General features: G+C 41.6%; 1 long non-coding RNA gene across 2 annotated transcripts in view; it reads left to right on the top strand.

The window, feature by feature from the left end:
* Nucleotides 1-2,638: 2,638 nt before the first annotated feature.
* LOC127470196 (uncharacterized) overlaps nt 2,639-26,020 on the top strand; it is a 122,126-nt gene continuing 98,744 nt past the window's right edge. For both annotated transcript variants that reach the window (XR_007904204.1, XR_007904203.1), the window contains exon 1: nt 2,639-2,936. This is a non-coding gene — a long non-coding RNA (uncharacterized LOC127470196). The remainder of the gene's footprint in view (nt 2,937-26,020) is intronic.

Genomic DNA, 26,020 nt, shown 5'->3' with positions numbered 1-26,020 from the left:
TCTGAGCAGGATGCCAGATAGTCTTTAACATGAACAGCTTACACTGCTTGGAAATTGCACTATAAAAATGAATATGCTTTATTCTTTTAAAACATGCATAGTATCAACTCTTTGTAGCAGCTAACAATTTTCAAGCAGAGGAGGCTCAACCCAGTTACTTTTAAAAGCATTAGGACTGAAATATGTATTTTCCACAAGCATTCAAATGTTGAAGTAGCCAAGACAGAAAGACAAAACCCCTTTCTGCTGCCCTGCAGCAAGAGAATAGACAGATAAATTTTTTTGACTGCTGTGCTTACTGCTTACCTTTAAAGTGTTTGATAATGGCAGGATAATATCTTAAATTAGGGAGGTGCACGCACAATTTCATTTCACTGAAAACATATATGCAATACACTTTCTCAATTCTTTAGAAATATTTCTATAGCACACCTTAAGTAGTAGGAAGCTGCAATGATAATTTCATTTATCCTGCTTTAGAAGACAATTACATGTTGCTGTGTGAGGAGCCTGGCTTTTGTCTGGCGTTTGTATTGGATTTGCTGTGAGCTGTGTCCCAGGAGATGCTGTAGGGAGCTGTCCTGGCCAGACAGACTCCCTGGCAGCACAGGGCTTTCAACACCCCCTCCTTCAGAGGGAGCTCAGGCCTCTGAGCCTGCAAATCACAGTTGTGTAAAAATACCTTGAGTCTTGTGAACAGCTCCTCACAGTTCCAAGCATCAAGCACCATCCAAATTCAGTTTAACCATGGGGGCCAAAGGGTCAAGGGTTTCCATGCAGGAAAGAAGCACTTTAGCCCAAAGTGTGATTGGTTTTGGGGGCTGGAGGAACATTGCAGTGGTTCTCACAGACGTATAGTAGAATCATTTAGGTTGGAAAGGACCTTTAGGATCATCAAGTACAACTGTAAACCCACACTGCCAAGTCCACCACTAACACATCATCTGAGCTACCTGCACCACAGAGGGTGATGTTAACCCAGCTGAGTTACAGGCAGTCTTCATGTCCAAAATACAGCAGAGAGATGCTACAGTAAGAGTTAAGCAAGGAAAACTGAAGAGAAATGTTTTGGGATGTCCTCAGGGCTCACCACATGTCCCAAACCTACCTTAACCTCCCCCTGACCCCAGAGTCACTGTCCTTGCAGGGAGACTCTGCTTCACAGACGAGCATCATCCGTGTGTTTCCATTCCAGGTGGCACTGAGTCATTGAGAATGAGTAAAATTGGAGTGTCCCAGTTTGTTGTTACAAACACTGAAAAGTTCAGAAGATTGTTTTCTAAATTGTTTCTGAGATGCTATTACCTTTTTCCTCTTCCAGTGAATCTTGTAGCAGCCAAATGCTCTGTGCTGTTAAAATGCTTCAGATGCTGCCTGTAGTTTATTGTTCCCTTGAAGCAATTTATTTCATTATAATGTACTCATGAAAGAACATTAGTGTTTAATTATCAGGAGAACTATTCTTAGCAAGGCTCAGGCTGAAGTATGAAGCCCTTGACTGTTGCTGCTCATCTGCAAACTGATGGTTGACAGAGCAAATGTCACACACGTTGGTTCAACGACCTAATGCAAATGATATCTGTTGTGAACTTTATCATTTTCTTCTATTAAAATTCTTTCGGAGAATAAATCTTGCCAATTCAACATACTGTGGCTGGCAGAGTGGAAACTCATGTGAAGTAGCTTTGTACCACTGCAAGGAAAAGCTCAGTCTGGTAATATCTGCGTGCACCGAGGTGTTGCCAACCCTGTGGTTGGGAGGGATAGAAGTGATCACAGATCTGGCTTTGCCCTCTGCACTGGGAGGGGAATTTCATTCTAGTTTGCTGTGTCAGTTACTAATGCTGATTCTCTAGCAAAAGATTCAGAGTAATAAACATGACAGACCTGAGGTAATGGAAAGAAACCTTGATGGGAACCCTGGTCTTTCTCCTCTAATGCTGTAGCTTAATAGCACTTCAGTTAAGGAATTATTTTATCCATTTACCCTTGGTAATTTAAAGGCAGTAGCACCATTTTCTCAGTCAGTAGATTATGGTCCCAAGTTTTGACCTGAATACCAAGGTATTCAGCAACTGCTGTACTCAAGTACAAATTGTAGCAAGTTGGTAGGTGATCCATAGCTTTGGATGCAAAAGTCTGGCAAAGTACAACAGAATTACTCAGGAGTAAGACAGGGAAATAATCAAAAGTGTGGCAGAAAGTTTAGTTCTTCTCCATAAATCAACATGAACTGTTTGTTGAAAAATCAGAGAGCCATGATGATAAAAAAGTGATAAATATCATTACAAGCAAGTACTGAGCAATGCAAGATGATTTTATTTATTGCTTCTGAATATGCATGGCATTCTCTGGATACACTGGGATCAATACTACAATGAATAAGCTCCTTTAACTTGAAATAGCAAAACACTGTTTTCCTGTCATTATGATTTCTGCATTTTAGTTTTATTAATGAGCAGTGCACCCCACACATGAGCAGTGCACCCCACACATGAGCAGTGCACCCCATGCATGAGCAGTGCACCCCATGTATGAGCAGTGCACCCCACACATAGCAGTGCACCCCACACATAGCAGTGCACCCCACACATAGCAGTGCACCCCACACACAAGCCGTGCAGCTCATGCAGCCGCACTGAACACAACACACTCCCTCTGGGAATGCAGCCCCTGTCCAAAGGTGCCCCACACTGTGACAGTGTTCCCCAAACACCAGAGCACCCCAGGTGGGAGCCGTTGCCCATGTGGAGCTAATGAGATCTCGTTATTGGCCCCACCTGTGCTGGGGGGATGCTGGGAGACACCAGAACACTCTAGAACCCTCCTGGAACACAGCATAACCCTCCTGGAACACACCACAACCCTCCCTCATCACCTACTGCTGCAGGAATCTCCTGCTCTGCATGTTCTGAGCTCCTGTTGTGCTTCCAAAGGTAAGGGAAAGCTTAAACAAAAAAACTTGCGTGGAACCCCCAAAATAGATATTGTTGGTGGAAATGATTTTTGCCCTTGTTCTCTTTCTGCTTTGTGGTCACTTTTGGCCTCCTCAGTGGTACTTCTTGTGCTGTGCTAATGGGAGAGCTTTGCTTCACCCAGCTCGCCCTGGCACAAGCTTTGTGGCTGTGTGGTGCTTTTGGAGGAATAAACAGGAGCTGTTTCCCTTCAGACACCTGTGTAGGGCTGCACAGTTACCGTGGTGGTTGTTTGGGGTGTCAGAAAGAAGTAACCCTGTTTTCCCCTGGCAGCTCAGCTGCACAGTAGGTTTTGTGAAGAAAGCTGTTGCTGTGTCCAGGTTGCTTTTGTTTTTTTCTGAGGGAGTGAAAAAAGGAGTTTAGCACATGTGCCTTTGCTGCTTTAACTATAGCACTCGCTATCCCATGAATGCTGTAATATGTATTGATGTGTTTGCTTTCCACTGTGAAGTGTTTAATGTTGCTGCTTGAAAGATGATTTTTTAAAAAGTGTGGTCTTGTACTGAGTTGGTTCTGACATCAAAAAATCAAGGGAAAATGAGCAGAGGAGAGAGCAAGGATATCACAATGATTAATTGCTGCATTAGCATTCAGGCACTGAGTGTATTTTGCTTTACGGATGCTTGTTTCTAAGGGTGTGAGCGTGGCTTCTGGGTTGTATTAAAAGATGTGTGTCCTAGGTATTGAAGCTTAATTTCAGAAGGATTGCATGGAGGAAGGAGGCAGAGGAGAAGGAAAGAGAGAGAAAAAATACCAGCTCCAAATAATGCAGAGTTCTAGACAAGTTTGATCAGCCAGCATTTGTGAAACTGAACTGCCACCTAAAAAATACGCTCTTGAATTTATTTGGAAATGCATGAAAATTGTTTCTGCCATGTCTCTCACATGAAAAAAATCAGCACTATGCAGTCCCCTGAGCTTTTGGTGGGGTTTGGGGTGCTCTGCTAGATCTGTGTTTGCTTGCTTCATCCAAGTTGAGGTTGGTTATTCGGTGAATTTCTTGGTGATGTTGTAGAGTTTAGAGAATTGTTCAGGAATCTTTAACTTAGTGATATATCTTCTGTTATGGTTGTTTTTTAAAAGTACCATTATGAATTGCTCAGTATGACTTCAAATGCAGGTACAGTCTCTGTTTTTGCTCTGTAGCTAAACCTATGTCTAATTTTATGTGTAAATCTAGTCCCACTGTTACCACTCATGTGCTTTAAAGTAGCCACATGCTACTTTTTTCTAAAAACCACATGCTTTTACATTTTTAAAATATATATATATATAAGACCACAAAACCCCACAAGTGTTCCCCTGTGTTTTGATGCTGTTGCACAGCACAGAAGCAACCAGGAGCCAGACCATGTAGCTGACCAAAAGCCTTGGGAAGGGCTGACCACAAACACATACCCCTGGCTTGGCTGTGTGCCAGCAAATCCCAACTCATTCGTGGTTTCATTCCCGGGCCATCCCAGTGTGTGTTTAACAATCCTTTCAGGAGCTTTGTGCCAAAGAACTTTGCATGAGCGAGACATGCACGGCCTTCAGTGGATTTGCAGCCCTCAAGTAAAGGATGCATGAGGGAATTCTGAGGTTCACTGCAGCTAAAGCCAGAAATGACCACTGGGTTGAGCACCCCTGGCTTGAGCCTCTGGCAATGCCCACTTTCAGATGAGGTGTGGATTTTGTCAGCACCATTGGTGAATTCACTGTTGCAGCTGAGAACAGGCAATGCTAAGCAGAGTGCCAGAGCCACGGAGCTCCAGGTCTGTTTGTCACAAGGCAAGTTGTTTTTTATACATTCTCATCTTGTGGAACCAGCCATGCATGATTGTAATGAGTGATGGCCTGATTAAATCAAAAGCAGACATGGAAGAAACACTATTAATCTGTAAGCATATGTGATGCTAACAGCCATCAAAACGTAATGTTGCAATTATCCTAGGTAGGCAAGAATAATTCTCTCTAATTAAATTCTGAGGATATATATTTGGATGCATGTTCTGGATCTTCTGTCATTCCTGTACTGCTAGAAAGAAAGGTACCAGAATAATTCCTAGTTATCCTGACCGCATGCCTTTTGATTGCAAATTCATTTTAGCACAGCCTGCCTGGGGACAGGCTTTGTAAATACAATGTGCTATCAAAACAGATCATGTGTTCTCAAACATGTCAGTGGCATCAGTATCTTTTCTGTTCTCTTTTTTGTTTTTTTTTCCCCTCCTTCTGTGGCAAAATAAGATGTAATTTCATATCAGATTATACAGCCTCACAATAATATTTTTAGAAACATCAAAATAATAGTAAAGAATGTGTAATATACTGTAGCAAGTTGATTTAGATAAAACAGCCTCACTGTATACATCAGCTGCAGCTCAAAGACTCCTTCTGGCAATTCTTGGAAAGTGGAGAGAGAAATGCAGTTTTGTACTATTCCTTTCTGGGAGTTTTTTGTATTTTTTTTTTCCACTTTAAATCCCTTCTAGAGAATCTGCTGGCTGCTTGTCATTCTTATTTTGATTAACAAATGCAGCGACCCTCCATGAATCCCCCCTCCACCCCCCAAAAGCCATTCTGGGCAGAAGTGTCACCTGCTGCACCTTGTGGCCATATCCTGAGGTCACCAAGGATGGACTTAGGGCTGCAAAGGGCAGCACCCTGAGGAGCTTCTTTTACAGTTTTGGTTGCTCATTGTTTTGTTCCATTTTGTTGGTGGCTGAAATCCACCCCAATGCAAAATGTCAACACAAACCCCTTCATCCCTCTTGGTCTGATCTTTTTCAGGTGCAAATAAAGTTCTAACAAGATTGAGGAGATACTTGTCCTCAAAGGTTTCTTATGTCATTGAGGCCCAGGCACACACACAATATTTTTAGAAATATTTCCCCAGTCATGTATCCCTTTCAGTGTCGAGATACTCTAATTTGCTGCTGGGGATGGTTTGGAGTTTGGATGAAAAACTTGAAATTGCATTAGCCTTTATCACTTTTGAAAATCAAAAACAAAACAAAAATAGTGGCTAATGAGGATATTTGATGATTTGTGGTGACTTTGATATAATAATTGACTTCTAATATGTGGTTTCAAAGCAGTTGGATGAGATTCACCCTTGTGACTTCTGTATCTATGCTATTCTTATCTTGAATGTTTATTATAAAGAGACCTCTCCATGTCTTTGTACTAAAATTCCTTTTATCATTTGAAGATTCTTGAAAAGTATAATAGGAAAAAGAAATTACCAGGAACACACCTGATTAATTCACAAATTAATTGAGGCTAATTTAGATGACATTAGAGCATGATGACTTTCATTAATAAATAAAACTATTATCAAAAGGAACAAGCATTTTTTTCCTAACTTTGAGTATACCCGTTCAGTTCCCATAATTTAAATAATCCAACAGTTTCTCCCTTCCCAGCGGTCACCATGGGTGCAATTCATTGTGGTGGAATAGACCTGCTGCAGCTCAGATATTCAAAATAGTAGGAGGTGTCTGGTGCATAAAGCTTTGTCCTAAATCCCTGCATGAGGGGGAATATTTTTAATTGTTGACATTACAGCTGCAGCTCTTGCCCCAGACACATATTCTGAAAAATATTCAGGCAAATATTGCTCCTGATGGCTTAGAAGTGTAGTTGTGCTGCAGAGCTATTATTGGAAGGAAGGCAGAATCACTGTGGTGAGTCACTGATGGATCAGCCTGGGACACTCTGTAATTCCTCATTTGCTGTAAAATCAACAGTGTTTTCCATCTGCCACCGTTGCCATTTGTGTGATGGTTGTTCCTAGAGCTTCTCTTGAGCTTGGCTGGACAGATGTATTTGGTGCTGTGCAAAGTGCAGGGGGAAAAAAAACCCTTCTAACTAAATTGTGGTCTTAGAGGTGAAAGTGTGGAAAGGGACAAGTGAAACTCTTCACTGAGAGTTGCATAAATCATTGTTAGAACTGGGACCTGAACCTGCCCGGGTGTGGAACCTCAACATGTAAGTCCAAGTGAGGAGAGGTCCTCCTAACTTCCATAGAAGTGGGACAGGACTCAAGCATGTCAAAGGCACGGCAGCAATGTTACTGGGAAATGATACACAAGGATACTTTGCCTGGATTTTTTTGGTTCTTTTACCTTTCTTGGAGATGGATGTATCTTGACTGCCATTCCTTCAAGCCTTGTGTGTGGTAACATTAATTACTAAAGGATTTGCAGGTGGTGATTTTGAGTGTTGTGTCCCGTAGAAGAAGCAGTTCAAGACATTACCAAGCATCCATTGCCTTGCCAATCAACCTGCAAACCCCAATAATGAATTGATATGTTGATATATATATATATATATATTGAATTTTCTGAGTGGCTCTGTTCACTCTAGTGTGCAGTAATAGTAATGGGAGAGGGTTTTACAGCCCCCCTCTCCCCCTCCACCCAGGCTGTATCTGACAACAGCCTCTGGCCCCCCACTGTTATCATTATTTAGATGATAATGGTTCAGAGAGGAGCCAGCTGGAGGAGGGGTTATTTTTAGTTATTCTAAATACTTCAGAGTCTTACATAACTGGATTTGAGCAATAGTTGATGCCAGACAATCTCACATAATCAGTTACAGCACTCCATCAGCTCTCTCCTTACATTCACAGAACAGTTTGTGCCCCAGAGAGGGGGTTAGGCAGCAAACATCACATCTAGAGCTGCAAAAACTGCAGGAAAAAAGCAGTGGGTTGAAAATTCCTGAATAGTGAGAGCATACATTGGAAAATCAAGCCCTTTGGATAATTTCCAAAGGGGAAGAACTGCACTGGTAAATATGCTCAGGTTGAAGTTGTAAAGTTCGGTATTGAATGTTTTTTAACAAGCATCTGTTGGATCTGTTGATACCTTCATCTGTGGTGCTTGATCTAAGCTGTTCTGGTAGAGTTCCAGGCCTTGGGTTAGGAACAGGAGGAATGCTCTTCCCCTACAGGCATGAACACCAGGAAACTCCCTCACAGTCCTGGTGTCTGGTTGTGCTCAGCATGACTTTCATTTGTGCAGTGGCTTGTTTATGGCACTTTGATTAGTTGATGGTCTTTGTAAATGTTCCTGTGCTTAAACAAATAAATAAATCGTGCTCTTTCCATGAGGGACACGTGAGATCCAGCCTGAGGACTGCTGGTGTATTCTTACATTGCTCAGTTATGCTCAGTGTTGACAGAAGTTCGCTGCTGTTTGTTCCTCTCTATCCAGTTGTGTGGTATCACCTACTCAAACATTTGGGGGTCTCTGGAGGAATTGTAGAAATGGCCAGGAAAGATAAAAGTAGAAGGTCAAACAACAAACTGCACTGTGCAATTAGCCTGGCTGCTGTTCCTGAGTCACAAATGGAGGCTATTTTCCAAAAAAGGGATCAATATACAGTTTGTTATTGTTACACATGAAGGAAAAATAAATAGTGTCTTGAGCTTCTTTTCATGAGGAATTCCTTATCACTCCTGAGCAGCTTGGGATAGCACAGAAGGCAAACAAGCCTTCAAAGGTTCCCCTTGCAGGGAGCGTGGCTGGAACATTCAAATGACATTGATTCAGTTCCAAGTTCAGCTGATGTTGACTTTTAAACCTCAGCAACACAGGAGGTGTTGGGCTGTGGGAAAAGCAGTGCTCCAACCCCAATGCCAAGGAAAGTTTGGCGTGACTGAGACCAGTCTCACATCTGTGCGGGTGAGTATCCAACCCCTGCATGCTGCATTCTTAGCATGAGTAGTGAGGTTGATGTGCAGACAAGCCAGATTTCAACTTATTTAAAAATATTGCCATCTGTTGCCTCCTAGAGGAACCAGGACACTCAGGTCCTACTTGGGCTTTGCACTGTCTTAGGGGTCTGTATCTGTACTGTGGGAAAATGCTGCTTGTTTTCCTGATGGTTTTCAGATGAAACAGCAGGTGCTGATGAAATATGGAGCAGTTTAACATATCAGAAGTAACCCAGGGACAGTTCTGTTCTAATCCTCCCCCACCCTGGAAAGCTGCCTTAGGATCGATTCCTGTCCCTGAACACCCACGGCTCATGGGCTTTTTGTGACGTGGTGATGGTGATAGCTATCCTTGAGAGTCCATGGAACATCAGAGCATGTAGGGGACTGCTTGACATTCTCCTACAAATGGATTTAGTGCATGAAGGAAGTACACAAACAGAAAAGAAGTGGGGGGGGAAAAATATAATTCAAGGTCTATTCTAAGATGAGAGGCATCTGATTTTCTGGCTTTAAAAAAACCTGTTTGCCTTGTTTTTGTAAGAAAAGGCCATTTCTCTCTTTGTAGTGTCTATTTTTAAACAGTTGAATTAAAATTAATTATCTCATGTCTGATAGCCGTTTTTGCACAGAGACCTGTCTGAAAGAGTCATTGATTTCCCTGCTCGCAGTGTGGTCACCGACTGCACAACGAGGGCTTCATCTTTTAATCTCCACTATGAAAGGAACAACAGAGGTCACTGTGGACTTATATTGTTCAAAGTGATTACAGCAGAGCTGAGAGAGATTGCAACAAGGCCAGCCTGCTCTTCATTTAAATATGTATATATTTATTTCTCTCTGCTCCCCCACCACCTGGGACCCACACATTCGTGAGTCCAGGGAGAGCTAATTAAAATGGCTTGTTCCTTTTAAATAAGTCTGCAAGCAGCTTGGTACAAAGCCAGAGCAGGTATCATTTTAATATACCTGCTTTAAAAAGGAGGATATTGTCCTTTCCTTTCTCTTGAGCAAAATATCTCCTGGTTTTGTTCCTCCTTACCCCTACCTTTAATTACTATTTATTAGAAACACTGAGCTGCCCTGGAGACTTAAAAACCAAGCCAAGTGGACAATGATGGAAAACCTGCTATAGCAAATGCCATGCCTTTTCCACCTCTGCTATCTTACCATAGACCCCGTGATAAGAAACACTTCATGTCTGAAAGAACTTCCAATAACAGGCAGGAGATACAGGCATAAAGAAAAATAATTATACTGTAAATTATTTTCACACCATTTACCCATTCAAATCTGTTTGGAAAGCAAATACTGTCCTTCTTGGACTTTCACATTCCTTTGTGCTTTCAAAGATCCTGAAGCAAATGGACTAAGTGAAAGAAATTAAATATGCTTTCCCTCTAATGGAAAATACATAATGAGAGGCAGCATTTTCATACCTGCTTGTAACCACAAGGATTGTTGCATTCCAGTATATTCCAGGGCTGGCAGTCAAATAATCAGCAGCACACTGGATCTTTCAGGTGAAGATGAATACACAGCTTTATCATTAGAATGAGAGTCATCCCATCATTACCATCCCTCACACTGGTAACTTCTATAGAATATTTACTTTTTTGAGTCTCTCTTTCGGTAGCTTTTACTACAACCAAGACAACCCCCCCACACACTTTTTTATATGAATATATTTTCAACTCCTGATCATCCAGTCACAGGGGGCCCCTCGGTCTGACAGCTGCAAACACAACCAAACGTTGTGCTGCACGTGGACGTTTCAGGCAAATGTTTAAATTGGCATTTGCAAAAGTTGGCTGGCTGTCAGCAGCAGTGAAAAACAAATATCCCTTATCAGATCATATTACACGTTCCATAAATGCCAAAGTCATCCCTTTCTGCTGCTCCAGTGAGGCAAAGAACTGGGATGAGTCTGAGACCAAGAAGCTTATTCTGGTTCTTCACATACTATAAAATACTGCTGTCTTTTCCCCCCAGTTGCAGTGCTCACCCATGGACTTGATGCTTCCATTACAAGAGAGCCATAAAAAAAACCTTGTAACTGTCCATTGTGGTGGTGTATTCCCTCTCCATTCAATTATATGGGAAATTGTAGCCAGACCTGATATTAAAAATGCCTTCACACATTAACTTAATACATTGCAGCTTCACTAATAGAATGCATTGGAAGCTAATTCTAACTTTTAGAATAGTAAATTCTATTAAATCTAAATATGGCATCTTTTGTATGATGCCTATTGTGTATAAATTACAGGGCAATACTCTATTTGACTTCAGCTATTTCTTCCCTCTCTTGTTTGCATTATGCTTCCTGATGTGTTTTACAACAGTTTATTTTGCAGTTTATTTCTGCAATAAATAGAACCACTTTGACATGGGACAGCCCTTAATGCTTCTGTGTGAGCTGTCATTCCTCTGGGGATCGTGTTGACTTCTCCAAAACTTCTCAGAACTGGTTAAGAAGGAATTCCAATTCTGTGCAGAGGAGAAGCACAAGGTCTCCTTTTTGACTACTCAGAACAGGGCTTAAATGTTGCAAAAGGAATCCTTTGCCCAGGGTGAACTTCATCCTGACAGTAGGATGAAAACAATGTGCTCTTAACAAGCAAGCTCTTTTTTACTTCTAATTCTGTAATTCAAACCCAGGAAAGTGAGTGAAGTGCAATTGATTGCTCAGTAAAACACTCAATTAGAGCAGATTATCTGAAGTAAAAGAATGGCAAACAAGAATTTATTTTTCTTTCTCATTAGGGAAGCTTGATAACAGAATCACTGCAGAGCCAAAGGGGAAGTCATCAGCAGAGAATTATTTTATTTAAAAATGTGCATTGTGTTCCTTCTCAGGGGCTTGGGTTTTTTTGGAGGGTGTGTTGGGTATTCTTGTTGCTTGTTTATTTGGGGTTTTTTTGGCTGTTGATTCTATGGACATGGCTTGGGCCTTCCTTTGCCTGTTGATGTCCCTCACCTTTGCATCTTTACAGTCTTTGCTGGTCATTTGCACCAGCAATGGCAGTAGTCAGTCATTCCTCTTCCATTGACTGCTCAAGCAAAATGCAGATTTATCCCTCCTGAATCAGAGTACAAATGCAAACTCAGCCATTGCTGCTGATCTTAGATATTAAAGTTTGTTGTTTTAAGCAATTTCTTCTGCAAAATAACACTGACAGATTGATTTTTCTTGCTGTGTGTAGTGCTGGAATCAGTTTGTGCTGGTTTGTTGAGACTACCCTTTGCCAGCATGGCAAGACCGGTGATGGGCCTCTCATCAGAATCCCGTGTCTCCCAGCACTCATTAGTGTTCTGGGATGGTTTCTCCCCCCTCCTTTTTCTTCTGTGAATTAAGCTGTCAAATTATTGAGCCAACAGTTTGTGACCAGTCTAAAAATACTGAGGAAAATAAGTTCTGTGTGGCTTATAAACAGAGTTATGGCTCACGTTGGATGACAGAGAGCAGCAGACATTAGATTACGGGGGGTTTTCACCGCCACCTCTTTGCTCTGATTATTCAGAGGGGTCGGCTCTTGCTTGAGCTCCTCACCCTCCCAGGCTGCCTTCTGTTGCTCTCCCCACGTGCTGCAGAGCTCTTATTTGTGAAAGACAGGCAGCATCTGTGCGGGTGGGAGCAGAGCTGTGCCCCACAGCCCCTGCTTTGAACTGCAGGGCAGTGCCTGCTGGGGAGGTGGGAGCCTTGGGCTGCTGATGTTGTTCCCAGCAATAAACAAACAGGAAGCAAAGTCCTGTTTGCTTGCTCCTGAGAGCCCCCACCATCTGTCATCCTCTATAGATTTTCAGACTGGCTGGTTTGCTAATTAATCATGTTGGGTGCGAGGGGAACGTGCATTTGGTGTTTCTGCAGGGAAACAAGGTAGAAGAGGGAAGTCGCCACAGCATCCCTGCCCTGATTAGCTTTGTGATAAGGGGCAGCTCATGGGGGGTGGTGAGTTCCTCCTGGCTGCTCTGTCCCCTATCAAGAGAGCAGGTGGTGAGTGGGAAGGCAGGGACAGGCTGGGTATGGAATTTCTGCTCTGCCTGCCCTGAAAACGTGAATTGGTGTTTATGATGGGAAAAATGATCTGTGCCAGATAAAGGGCTGGTGGAGACAACATCTCTAGGCATAACTTTGTGCTGATCCTCCAAAAATTTTGCAGTAGCTCCACAGATACCATGTCTTGGCTGAAAGACATGCTTAAAGGTGTCTGAATAGCTGACACAGTGTCACTGGTAAATGGCATTGCAGTAAATGCAGAGGGAGAAGTTCTGTATTCCCAGTATATGTTGTATATGGTACGATGAGCACACACTGAAGAATGGAAAGCACATATTGCAGAATATAAAATGTCTCTGGCTGCACATAAACTGCATTTCAAGTGTTCTGTGAAACTGGCCTATTTTTATGAATCTCAGATATATTGACAGACAATATATAGGCAAAATGCTATTGCAGCAGTTCTAAAAATCATTTTCATGATGTAAAGTAGCAATATTTTTCACCAGTTATAAAATTATATTGGCTTCCTATAATTCATTTAATGGCAATTATACTAAAAATACTTCCACTTGAAGTAAGTATCTGCAAGAGTTTCACAGAAGTGGGAATGTTTGCCAGATATTTGCTTACACAAGCTACACCTTCACAATGTAATCAAAGAAGCTGTTTTGCTATTAGTTCTGCATGAATTTGTAGCCTCCAAGCCACTGACAAGATGTGGATGAATAATGCCAGTGTCAAGGCACTGTGAAGGCTCAGAAGGAACCTAAAATTCCTTATATTTCAAATTATTCTCCAGAGCTTTCAAAATTGGATTCAATTGAATGAGTTCTTGGAAAGAGGAAAGAAATAGCTTGTCTCCATTTGTAACTGGGCCAGGCATAAACTACAAGCTTTACTGCTGCTTCCTACACTGCTCAGGAATTCGAAAATGTATCTGAATGATGAGCAGCTGAAGAGGTTCTGCCAGGACTGGAACTGCGTTATCTCTGCCTTGAATCATTTTTAATGTTTGACTCTGCAGAGATTCAGACGAGGAATCAAAGGGCTGGATTCCTCTGTCTGCTAAATTGAACCTGCTGTTGAATTGGCTGTTCTGCTATAAATGGACTGTGTTTGGCCAGAAAACATCTCCCCAAGCTTCACATTTCTGTTAGTTGAGGTGCTTATCATTGCTGTTCTCTAGCTCCCCAAATCTGGGCTGCCCAGAGCTGAGCAGAAAGGACACACAAGGAACCAGGTGGGAGGGGGAGGAACATGGGAAAAGTTCAGGGTGGGAGGCTCAGCCACACCTCCTTATCAGCTGTTATCAGGTTGTGTCTGCCTTGAGTCTGCCTGCCCAGGGCTTTGGAGTAGACCAGGAGAGCCAGGAAGGAGGTGGCAGCAGCCACCTTCCTCTTGGGAATGTGCTGTTTCCCCGGTGTTTGGTTCCATGTGGAGGAGAACTGAGTCAAACCCTCCTGCTGCTGTTTTGGGTGGGCTGTGCTAGTGACAGACACGGTGCTGGGGGCCTGGGGAGTGTTGCAGCTTGGAGCTGCTGGTATCTCTGGCAGTGCTGTAGGAGGACAATGATAGTGCTGATAGCACCAATGTCTAATGGCAAGACAATAAAGCAAAGTTCCTGGGAAGTTTTGTGCTGTCGCTGCCTTTGCCTGTGTGGTTTGTTACGTGGGCTCTGACAATGATTAAAACATTCCATGCTATGAGAGTCTGTCCCTTTTTGAACTTCATCCTCTCTTACAGGTCTCTTTTTTGTCCTGGGTTAGAGAAGTAAAAAGTGGTTTTCACTTAGCATGATGAGTCACTCCATTGTAATATCAAAATCTGGGCATTTATTTGGAATTGGAGCGAAATAATTTATAAAACCCTGTAAGAAACTATCTTGATTCAAATGATAAAAAGATATCATTATAATTATTGAAATAGAAGGTACCTTTTCCCGAATACTTTGCCAGCCTGTTTAACTAAAGAATGGAAATACAGCTGTGAGTAAGAAAAATGATTTAAAAGAATTCTAATACTATTTAAGGGGCAATTTCATATCACTCTGGATGAACAAGACTGCCTCATTTGTACCTACCACATGAAATTCTCCGAGTATATTGATTTAATTAATTGCACTAAATCACAGAAAAATGTTTCTGACTTTCTAGGAAGCCACAGCTAAAATATCTGACACCAAACTTTCTCACTTCACTCATTCCACTTAACATTAATTCCCAATTTAGAGCAGCAGAAAAAATGTTCTTTGCAGTTTAAGGAGAGGGGGGAAAAAAAGCTTCCTAAAATAAGCAAAGTTAAAATGAATAACTTGTGGTAATCTTTGTGATTCTTTTTTCTTAGAGGTCTCTAACTGTGTGTCAGAGGGGCTTTCTGCAGTGCAATGCAGCCCTCTGGAGAGCTCTCCAGGCAGCTGAATCCAGCACCCATGTCCTGTTAGCCCTGGTTGTGCTCCCTTCGTGTCTCCTTTGGAGCCAGCACTGAGCATTCCCACATGGTCTCTGCAGACTCTTGGCCAGGTGCTGACAGGCCCAAGCATTGTCAGCTTGTGTGTGTGCTGGAGCAGATCCATGGGGAGCTTGGGTGTGTGTGGTTCTGAAGGTATTTGCAGAAGAAAACTCCAGCCCAGTTCTGTGTCACCTTCTAAATATGTCTTGTGGAGGACAGAGCTGTGGAACAATTCATGTTAGAAGATGGTGCTTCAACCCTTCCACTCCCATGGGTCTCCTAGAACTACACAGATGTGCTAGAACTGCTCCTTCATTCCCTTTCTGTGGTTGAATCTATGCCCATTTTCCCAGGAATGATGCAGCCGGTTTTTGGCAGTGGCAATACTCATAGTTACATTTTGTGTTAATGATGCTGGGTAGCACTGTGATAGACCAGTAAATGAGTCCTTCAAAAGACAAAAGGACACTTTCCAGCTCATCTTTTTTCTCTTAGCTGTGATTCCCTATCACATAACATAATAAATTATTACTATATGTGGACTTCTCTGGAAAATATATGGGGAATCACAGAATCATTTAAGTTGGAAAAAACTCTTAAAATCATCAAGTCCAACTGTAAAACTAACACTGCCAAGTCCTTCATTTACTTTAAAATCCCTAATAATAAGCTTAGTCATAAATATTAGTTGCAAATTTTAGAATAAATGCTTTGCAGGCCCTTTAATCTGACAGATTGTGTCAGCATTCAGAGGAAATCCCAGTTTACCAAAGAACAGAAATAGAGGGCAGGGCCTGGCATTCTGTGGGAAGATTCCTGCATTGGGTCTGTCACAAATGATCTGTGTGGCTCGTGTGACCTCAGAATATGCTACCATAAGGGAAACTCAGGCAGCACAGAGCTAACATTTGCTGTTCTCTGGTTTGCAAGCATAAGGGCCATGCTGGAGGTGCAGGTCTGTCCTGCCTCTGCTAGCTGCCTAAACCACCAGTTTAGTTCCTGACTTCACTGAGGTTGACCACCAAATGTGAAAACAGGGGAAGATTTTGCAAGTTTGCTGCTACAGCAGTTATCAGGGACAAAGAATTGAGGTCTGAATTTCTGATTGTGCTTCAGAAGGCAGAATAAAAAAGATCTGACTTGGTTTGGAGGGTGACTTGGAAACTTATTTTATCCTAAATACAATAACTTAAGTAATTTGGGCTCCTTGTCCAGAGTGTTTGTCAAACTGTGTTTAGACTTGATTTCTACAGTGTTCCTTTTGTTGATAGGCAGTTTTGTCCTTCATGTCTAGCCTTGTGGTGTCACCCAAACTTTGACTTGATTGAAACTTCCAAATTCATGCACAGTGATTTCTAAAGATGCTGCTCTATACATCATAAACACATGTGGTTTATATTGTAAAAACATCTTTTTCTTTTTCTTATGGACTAATTTTCACTGTAGAATAAATTCTCTTCCAGCCACTAATACCACTGGGTTGCACTGATAGTGGGATTCTTTTATTGTGGGGCTGTTGAAATTATTTTATAGATTACCTATCATTGCTTCCAACAGTAGATAGCTTTAGCTAATGTGGTGGAACTAGAATTTTTCCCCTTGATGTCTGCACTTTCTGGCCTTTTGTTCCATGTGTAATAGATGGAATGTAATAGAGAATCCTGCATCGACCCTCCGAATGTTGCAGTCAGCTCTGGCTTCAAACATGTGTTCAAGGAATAAACAAGTGTCAGCTAATTTAATATCTGCCAATTTCCACTGAATTCTATGGGGTAGTTTCTTAGGGCTGATATGATATCTACAGTTAAAGTCTTTTATTGGATGGTGTATGGGAGTACATGGCTGTTAACAGCAGTGAATAAAGGCTCCTGCCCTGCCAGACAAGCCGTGTTATCCAGCTGAATGAGAGTCAGTTCAGCTCTATCCAGCCACACTGGCTCACTTGTGTCCTTCCAAATGCAGCATATGTGCTGCAGTTTGCTGCTAAGGATGGAGGGTAATGCTGGGAGAGATTCTGTAGGGCAGGAGGGGAAAGACCCATTAGGAGTTAATGTAGGTGAGGAATGAGGTGGTTAGAGCTGGACACCAGTGCCAATAGCAAAGCCACACAGCATCTACTCTGTGATGAGGAAGTCTGGATTTAAATTAAGGAACAGTGGTGTTCAATATAATGTGTTTATTGAAACAAAACTTCTAGCATAATTATGTATGATGTTGATAAAGAGCAGCTCTTGCCAACCAGCAGCTTTGGTGTGATGGGACAGAGGCAGCTGAGCCAGAGGGGTGCTCAGTGTCAGGTGGGCTGTGTCTGCTTTGGCTCTGCAGGACTCTCTGCCTTTCGAATGCTTCCAGTGCCACAGACTTTTAGGAATCCTGCACCTGGAACAAGGACCAGGAGAGGCTGCCTGGGAATCAGCTTTTATCCAGCTGTCTAATGTTGTCAGTGCAATAACTTTTTCTCATGAAAGTTTATGTTATTTGGCAGATCTCCACTGAAAGTGGAAACTGTATGGTATGAGAGCTACAAAATAGATGAATATACAAAAGGAGACAAAAGAGATGAGAACTGCTTTTAATCTTCTCATGCCACAGTAAATTACCAACTGACCCAAATGCTGTTTTGATCTACTTTAGTCTCTTGCAATGCTCTATGAGATGGATGAGCTTTTTGGTTGCAAACTCTTCATTAACACAGCAGAGAGACATGAATACCACTGCTGTTGGAAAGGCAAAGGGCTGGAACTTGAACTGACCAAACCTCTTAAATCTGGGGTTTAAAGAGAGCTAGGATCTTACAGGAGAAATTGTTTTCCATCTCTTTCACCCAATTCTCAGAATTATTTCTCCTGGATTTGTAAATTTTGGAATTTTGTTGTTGGAAAAAAATCATTTTACGTATGTCAGCACATTCTGTAAGCTCTAACGTGCCAGAAAACAGCAAGTGTGGTACATATCCAGGAGGGATGAAGGAAACTGGGAGACCTCAGACATGGTTGCATGTGGGGGAAGTGGGGTTGCTCTTGACAACAGCAGGCTGTTGGGTTCTTACTTGGCTCTCCCCTTAGTTACTTGCCTAAAATGTTCACATACCTCATTTCAGAGCATGTTACAAGTTTCTCACCTTATCTGTTGTAGCTTCTGAGATATTTCAAGACTGCCCTACTTGCAGCAAACGGTGTGGGAACTGTTTCCCAGGGAGAAGTTAAACACTATTTTTTTTCTAAGGCAAAAAGCGACTCCTTCCAGTGCAGAGCACTCGCTGGATGGGACTGCTCTCAGCCTCTGCAGCTGTGCCTGGAACTCATCCCCTGCCCAGCTCCTCGGGTTTGATGAGCCATCCAGAGCTGCAGACATGCAGTGACTGTACATGGGCTACTCAGGCAGGTTGTTGTTACCTCCTAAAGCCAGAACACTTGATAGATGTAAAGTGCTGGAAGGAGAATACCTGTGGCTGGCCCAGAGTTGTTTCATTGTTGGGTGCAGAGTGTGTGTTCAGCAGTGCAAGGACAAGAACAGAATAACCTTCAGAGGCAAACTGTCAGATTTTTGGGTCCTCCCCTTCTGCATCACCATCAGAACAACATTGAAAACACAGCTGACAAATAAGTGTGGTTCCCCAAATACCCAGAGTTATGCTGGCTCATCCCACTGATCTTTTTCTGTAAGGACAAGATTTACCTGATCAGAGAGAAACAAGTGCCTTGATCCACTCTAGAATTAAATTGCTTAAAAGATACAGATATGTTTTCCATAGTTTCTTTATACTCCTGTGGCTTATTAGATGAGATGGTGCACCACTGTACACAGCAATGAACTTTCAATATTTAACACTGCCTGCAATAAAGGCAGGTTTGGTTCCTGTCCTTTTCTGAATGTCCTGCTGACTTTGATGTGATTATGTACTCTGTGTTTTTCAGTGCTCAGATATAATTTGTTCCATTAATCTGTCACAAATTTCAACTGATTAGTGTGTATGTGGATTCTAGAGCACCTGTGAAAGCCAGGAAGAGATTTACAGTGTAAACTGTATTCTTGTAATTCTCAGCTCCCTGGTAGTCCTGTCACCATTGCATGATTATGGCTTGCAAGACTGGAATGACACAGATCAGAGAGATCAGTCACATTGCTATAACAAACCAAATGAAATGAGATTGTTTTATACAAATAATAATTTTATTAGGGTTCTCATTAAAAAAAAAAATGTTACCTGCAACATCTTTCTCCTTCATCCTACACAAAGTACCTCATCTTTTAAAAAATATTAAAAAAAAAATTTAAAAATAATTTTTTTTTTTCAGTGGAGCTTTGGTTCCATACAGATAATATGTATCAAAGAAAGCAGAGCTCTGTATGAGTCCAAAGATGAATTGCCCCATGCTTTTTGAGTTTTAAATGTGACATTTTAAAGGTGAAATGCAGCTGGAAATAATGAGTGCATTGTTGTTATTATCAACACTTTTTAAGAAGCAAAGATATCTAAATTTCTCCAGCAACAAAAAGCCGGATTCTGACCTTATGCAAACTTCACATCAGTGTAATCTCAGTGGGTTTCTGTACATGAGGAATAACTTCAGTGGTAGGTAAAGTCCACAGCACTGCATTCTGGATAGCAATTTCCCCCTGTGTAAAATGTGAATGAACCAGAATAACACTGTAATGTCTCTCCAAATTCCCTTTGCTGAAATCGCTATAGCAGACAGAAATATCCTGAGAGAAAATCAAGTCTAATAAAATTGGGCTTGTGTAAATATCGTGCAAGTGTGGAAATAATTAGATTTAAAGCTAAATAATTCTCCTTTTGTGCCTGTTTGGCTATTACTCAGATTCTTTTTTTATGCCTAGTAATGAGTACATTTTGCTGGAAAGGGACGTGTTATAAAGTGCTCAACCTGCCTGACAATCTACCTGAGCAGCCTATTTATCTGGTGACAGGAAGGCATAGTTTTCTATTGTGAATATCCATTAAAGGTAGAAAAAAACACTTCCCAAAGTAGGTGCCTGACCACTGAAATCATCCAGACTAAGGAGTCTGGATAAAGACATAAATACCAGAAGAATTTGACTGTCTTCTTTCTGAATGGAAATGGATGGTCAGCTCAACACATGGCACTCTGAAAGCAAGTCATAAACTAAACCAATTGGCAGAGGTTTTTATCTGCTCCCTTGACTGGCAGTGGGACACAGTTCTCTTTCTAAGGAGCTTTTGGTTAGATCACAGAAAGGTAAATATCACAGTGCCCATTCCAGGGGCTTGGGACTAAATTAATTGATTTGTCTATCGCTTTGCAAAGAAGGTTGTTACACAGATAGGAATTAAACCTATTGTCTTCTCTCTCTGTCCAAAATGCCAACTATATTTTCCAATATATGGGTGGGTTTTAAGTGTATTGTGGGTTTTTTGGGGGATGTTTTTGTGTGGTGTTTTTTTGGTTTGTTTCTTTACGTCATAACATTTATTACTCTCCTCAATGCTGGTTGCATCCTTACAAGTCCCCAGGCTGGAACTGTGACATTCTTATCCAACATCTCTCCTACTTTTTTTTGCTCTGGCAAATCATCTACTTTTACCAGACAGACCAAGAGCCATTCTGAAATTCTCACATGCCACACTCAGTCAAGAGGCTGCTATTTTTCTTTTAACTGTCAGAGGAGAGAGGGAAAGCACATGTGGCATTTTCTTGTCCAGGCAAACTTGCAATTACTTCATGTATCTACCTTTAAAAATCAGTTACTCTCATTCCTCTCATCTCTGAAAGATTAATGTACCTTTGAGCCAGTGATAAACTTAAGGAGCCTCCTCTGAGAGTGGGGATAAGTAAATTCTGTGCCAACCTCGCCTTCTGTGACCTCACTCTTGGCTCTGAGTAACAGAACTTCATTTTCATTGCCAGTATAGCTTCAGGGCTACTTTTCCAGAGCTTCTTACACATTCCCTTCCAGTCTAGTGGCTGTTTCTCTGAATTATCATCCTGTGTAGCAGTAACAGCACAAAAATAGCTTTTCTAAGCCTTGGCACAGTATTGCCATGAAACAAGGGTGGCTGGGTGATGGCAGCTGTTGTGTGATGTTCAGTGTGAGCCACATCTCTGCAGGTGATTTTGGGTTCTCAGCTGGTGGTTAAGTGAACACCAGCAAAACTTTACTGATCACCTTCACAAATGGCATCAGGAGAGCTCTCCTGGGGAGTGTTTGTGAACCGTGATGTGTGTGCACAAGAAATCTTCCTGTCCTTCTCCACTGGCTCTTGAGTGAACTGCCCAGAGTGGGGGTGCTTTGGGATCTGATGATTATGTGGGATCTGATGGTTATGTGAGGAAATTGGGCATCTCACAAGGGTTCTCTACACTTTGACTGTAGGACCCAGAGATTCCACAAAGTGTGTAGCCAAGGACTGAAGGAGCAGTGAACACAGCTTAGCTTCACTGGCCAGTGAGTGACTAAAGTACAGCTGGAGAGAGGGTAGGATAACCTACTGCTATTGGAGCAAATAATGAGCAGGGAAAAAACTGTACTTCATGGGAGTTTGTAAGTCACAGTGGCTGTTCAATCAACTGCACCAAGAGTGAGAGCTCTGGGGGACCCTTGGTGGGAGGGCAGCCAGAATCCTGATGTTCTCTTTCTCCTGGAGAGCCTGAACTAGCCCAGGTTTCATGTTGTCCAAGCATTTATCTTTACCCTCTACCAGGTGTACTGTTGGGTCTTTAAAAGAAAAAAACCCAACAAAACAAACAAACAAGGAAATCAAAAACCCTCTCTTTTTGTCTCTCTGACATTAAAAATCCTAATGCAAATGGAGTAGTCAGAGGCTGCCTGGGGTGCTGCTGCCTGCCCCAACAGCAGGCACTTCAAAAGGTCCTCTAAAGCCAGCACACTCAGATATATGAGTCCTCTGAGAAACCAGCTGCTGTTGTACCACTCTGAGCTTGCTCTCCCAGGCAGGGAATGCCAGCAGGCAGCAGTTTTGTCCTTGGGGCTAATTCCCCCCGTTGCTTTCTGTAGGATTGCTGACACTCTGTCCCTCAGTGCAGAGCTGTGTCACTGCCTGCCCCTCTCCCTGCAGACCTTCCTTCCTTCACATCCTTAGACAAAGGCAACCCCAGCAATGCTGCAGCTGTGTGGGGTATCCTGGAGTAAAACAGGGAATGCTTTAATTATTCAGGTGGAATCAGGGCATCTTCTGAAAGGTTTGTTGAAAAATTAATGGCAGCATAATTTGACACTGGATTCCCAACTTTAATATAAATATCAATTCTGTAGAGTGTATGTAGTTTTGAGTGAGACAGGTGTTTAACAGGGGAAAATGGGACACTTTTGATGCTCTGAGGAATTAGTCTATCAGGAATCAATCTCAGTCTGGCTCTGCCCTCTCTGAGGTTGCTTCAACCCCTCTTGCTGCCTAAACCACTCTCAGGGTGCTCCAGTCAGCTCACAACACTTGTACTTCATCTCACTGTCACTACCTGAAATATTTAAACTCTGGAATGCTGTTTAGCTCCTGTTTTGTGACTAAATCCAAGGATTCCACTGGAAAAAAGAGCACTCAGATAGGAATCTGAGTGTTTGGTTTCAAAGCTCAGTGATAGTGTTTGAAGGTTTCCTTGCTGCAATGCAGCTACCAACGTGTAACACAGAGATGTTTAATTCAAGAATTGATGTCTACCAACAGCTATTAGATAAGATACTCTATTGAATAAGACAACATTACTCAAAAATATTGAAAAATATTACCTAATGAAAAAAGACTGGATGCTGCCATGGCTATTCTCAGTTCACTGTAGCAGGAGCTTCCACCATTTTCTCTTGATCCACCTACAGACAAGGGAGGTAATAACTTTGCACTCACAAACCATGGTGCTGGTAAGAGCCAGCTGTCTTGTGCTTCTGGTGTCCCAAAAGGAAGAAAGACCATGACCCCTCTTCTGTACTGAACCCTTGCTATATATTATCCAGGCACAAGATGTCTCTGTGGGCTCTCCAGAAATTCTAGATTAAAAAAAATTAAACAAAAAAAACCCCCCAAGACAAATCTGTAGCTCAAGCTGTGTGGGAAGCCTGTCAGCTTGTGTTTGTGATTTTGTTTGTTTTCTTTAACAAATGCTTCCTGCACTAAACAGGCTGATACATTATATTTTATAATTCCCCTGCTGCCCCAGTCCGTGGCAAAGGAGAGACACACATGAAGTGAGGGTAGTGAAGGACCTGCATGTGTTATAGATTGTTATTGCAGAGGTCTTGGGAAAGAGGTCCTCAGAGCTTAGGTAGGTAATAAAGCAGTTCATCCTCTATTTTCCATGTGAGAGAGTCATTCAAATTACCTAATACTAAATGTTTAGAACATCAATAAATACAGTGTTCATTGTAGCTGAATTCATAAAACTGAAGAGAATTCAAGGTTTGAAATTTCCTAGAGTATGAATGCTTGATTTGGCACCAGAGAATTTTCGTTAAGAATTAATTCTGGTTTAAATATTCTTTAGAAATTTACTTGTTTTAAATAATAAATCAGTAGGACTTCTTTTTAACCTTAAAAAATTGCTGCAATCATGTGTTACACCGAAGCATTTAGCAATTTCCAAGGAAAGATTGTAGAAGCGTTAACTTGTGAACTGGCATTTCACCCCTGGATCTCAGATAAATATCTTTGCTTTCTAGATTTGATAATGACCCCCTTTGGTCTTCCTGGTTATTAAAAAACCTGTTAACTAGAGCTGTGTTCAGTCATGCTCAGTGGAGCAAGTCATAGTTTTACACTGGGCACAAAGTGGCTTGATAAGTCACTGCCTCTCATTTAGGCTGAATTCCACCTCGAAGTCTCTGGCCTGCCAAAAGTGTAACAGAATTATGGGTATTAAAACCCCACATCTTTTCAGCATAAACAGGAAGCTCATCAAACCTCCCTCAAGTCACAGCATTACATCACACACAACCAAAGGCAGGAGCTCTGCAAGACTCTCCCTCAACTCGAGATAAACTGTTACATTTGATTAAAAACTACGGGTTTCTAGTTGCTCAAAAAATCCACCAAAGTTGGAGAAAATACATTTTCATGTGAAGCTCGTTCAGACTGATTGCAGGTTCTCTTGCAGGATGATGGTTTTTAGAGCATGGCATTGAATTTTTATATGGTAGGCAAATTGTAATGATGATTATGTGGAGTAATTGCATTAGACTGTGCTGGAAAAATAATCTCTTTATGAACAATGCATGTGATAACTAAAAGAGGAACACTTAATTCAGTTGTCTGTCACCATCCTCACACTGCTTACTTAGCCCTGCTTTACAGGCAATACATTTTTATTTTTGTAATAGTAGTGTTAGTAAATCTGCAAATGGTCATTGAATTGAATTGTTTGTAGGTTTACTAACACTGTGATTACAAACTGGGGCAGTTCTCTTTAAAATCACTTTCCCAGATGAGATCTGAAGATGTGCCATACCCTACTGACACAGATTGCTCCCTCTGGGGCTGAAGACAGTGAATAAGGGACAGGAAAAATGACCTTCTGGCATTAAACACTTAACCCGGTATCTTTGCTTTGAATCCTTTATTTTTTGATTGGATCTAATACTGATGCAATTAAGAGATTCTCTCTCATTTACTTCATTGGATCTCATGTCTCCAGTCTTGTTTTACGATCCTGTCAATAGCAGGATTGATAACATTTCCACTTGAGGCATTGTGTGGTAGGACTTGATGCCCATCAGCAAAAATCCTGTGACAGAGCAACCCTAAAAATCTAATTGATTTCATAAATTGCAAATATATTGTTAGAACTGTATAGGGAGCACAGATTTTTCTTCCCCCCTGAAAAAAAAAAAGGCAAAAAAAAAAGCTGTTAATTAGACTTTTGACGTGCAGTTTGAGGGGATGGATTTGTTAAAGAACTGGCCCTAGATGTTCTCAAGGCATCAATGACAAAGAAGACACAAACAGGAACAGGAATATTTCTCTTTCCTGATTAGACCAGTTGAAACTAAAGGGGGGGTGTGTGTGGAATCTGAACAACTAATTTGAGAAACGGGTTGAAAAACTGCCAAACCTGTGAGAACAGTTCAGGTGGTTGAAATGTCAGCTAGTGTTTAACCAGGAATTTCCATCAATCAGACAAGTCCTGGGAATCAGGAAAAATAAGCACTAAGCTGACAGTGGCCAACCCCCTCCCTTGTGCAGGTACCCCCGAGGGCTGTCACCTCTGCTAGGCTCCTGCAGTGCTGGGTGAGAGGTTAGGAACTGATTTACTTGATTGTAAATTAAGAAATGCAGTGGTTTTTACTATTAATCAATAGTGTTTAGAGTAATAAACCTTTCAGAGTCAAACACTCATGTTCAATTACATGATTTAATGAGACAGAGGAAGTTTCTTATTTGGAGGTGCTTTGTACAACCCTTACAGTGTGTTCTGTTGCAGACCCGTTCTGTAATTTGAATTTGTATCAATTTCTAAGGTTTTACAGCAGATAGATATTTCCTTTGTGATGGTTTAGAGAGAGTTGGGAATAGAGGATGAAGACAGGTACAACACACTACAGAAGGTCAAGATGGGGTATGTGTGTCATGGGCTTGAGGAGATGAAATCCTCAGTTTGGGCATTTAAAGGGTGTGTGGTTTTCATTTGGGAATATCACATGTGAAATGTCTGCGTTCTATGAAAATGCAAAATTTCAGTATTCTGAGCAGTTTTAGGCGTGCTGGTTCCTTAATTTAGTGGGTAAATTTTTAGATTAAGCAAAGTTTGAGTGGAATGTAGATTTTTCATGAAGTGTGTTTCCCTTGTCAGTTTGTGCCCCAGTGAGCTTCAAGTTAAACAAATGTATTCCCTTAAATAAGTGTTATTCAGCAAAGCTCCATTTTCCCTAATTTCAAATAAAGTCTAAGGATTTTATAAACAT

The sequence above is a fragment of the Manacus candei genome, unplaced genomic scaffold, assembly GCF_025592945.1.
Source record: "Manacus candei isolate 608988 ecotype Guabito, Panama unplaced genomic scaffold, ASM2559294v1 h1tg000020l, whole genome shotgun sequence".
Lineage (NCBI taxonomy): Eukaryota > Metazoa > Chordata > Aves > Passeriformes > Pipridae > Manacus > Manacus candei.
Note: the sequence above shows the minus strand (reverse complement) of the source record. Positions and strands in the feature narration are given on the sequence as shown.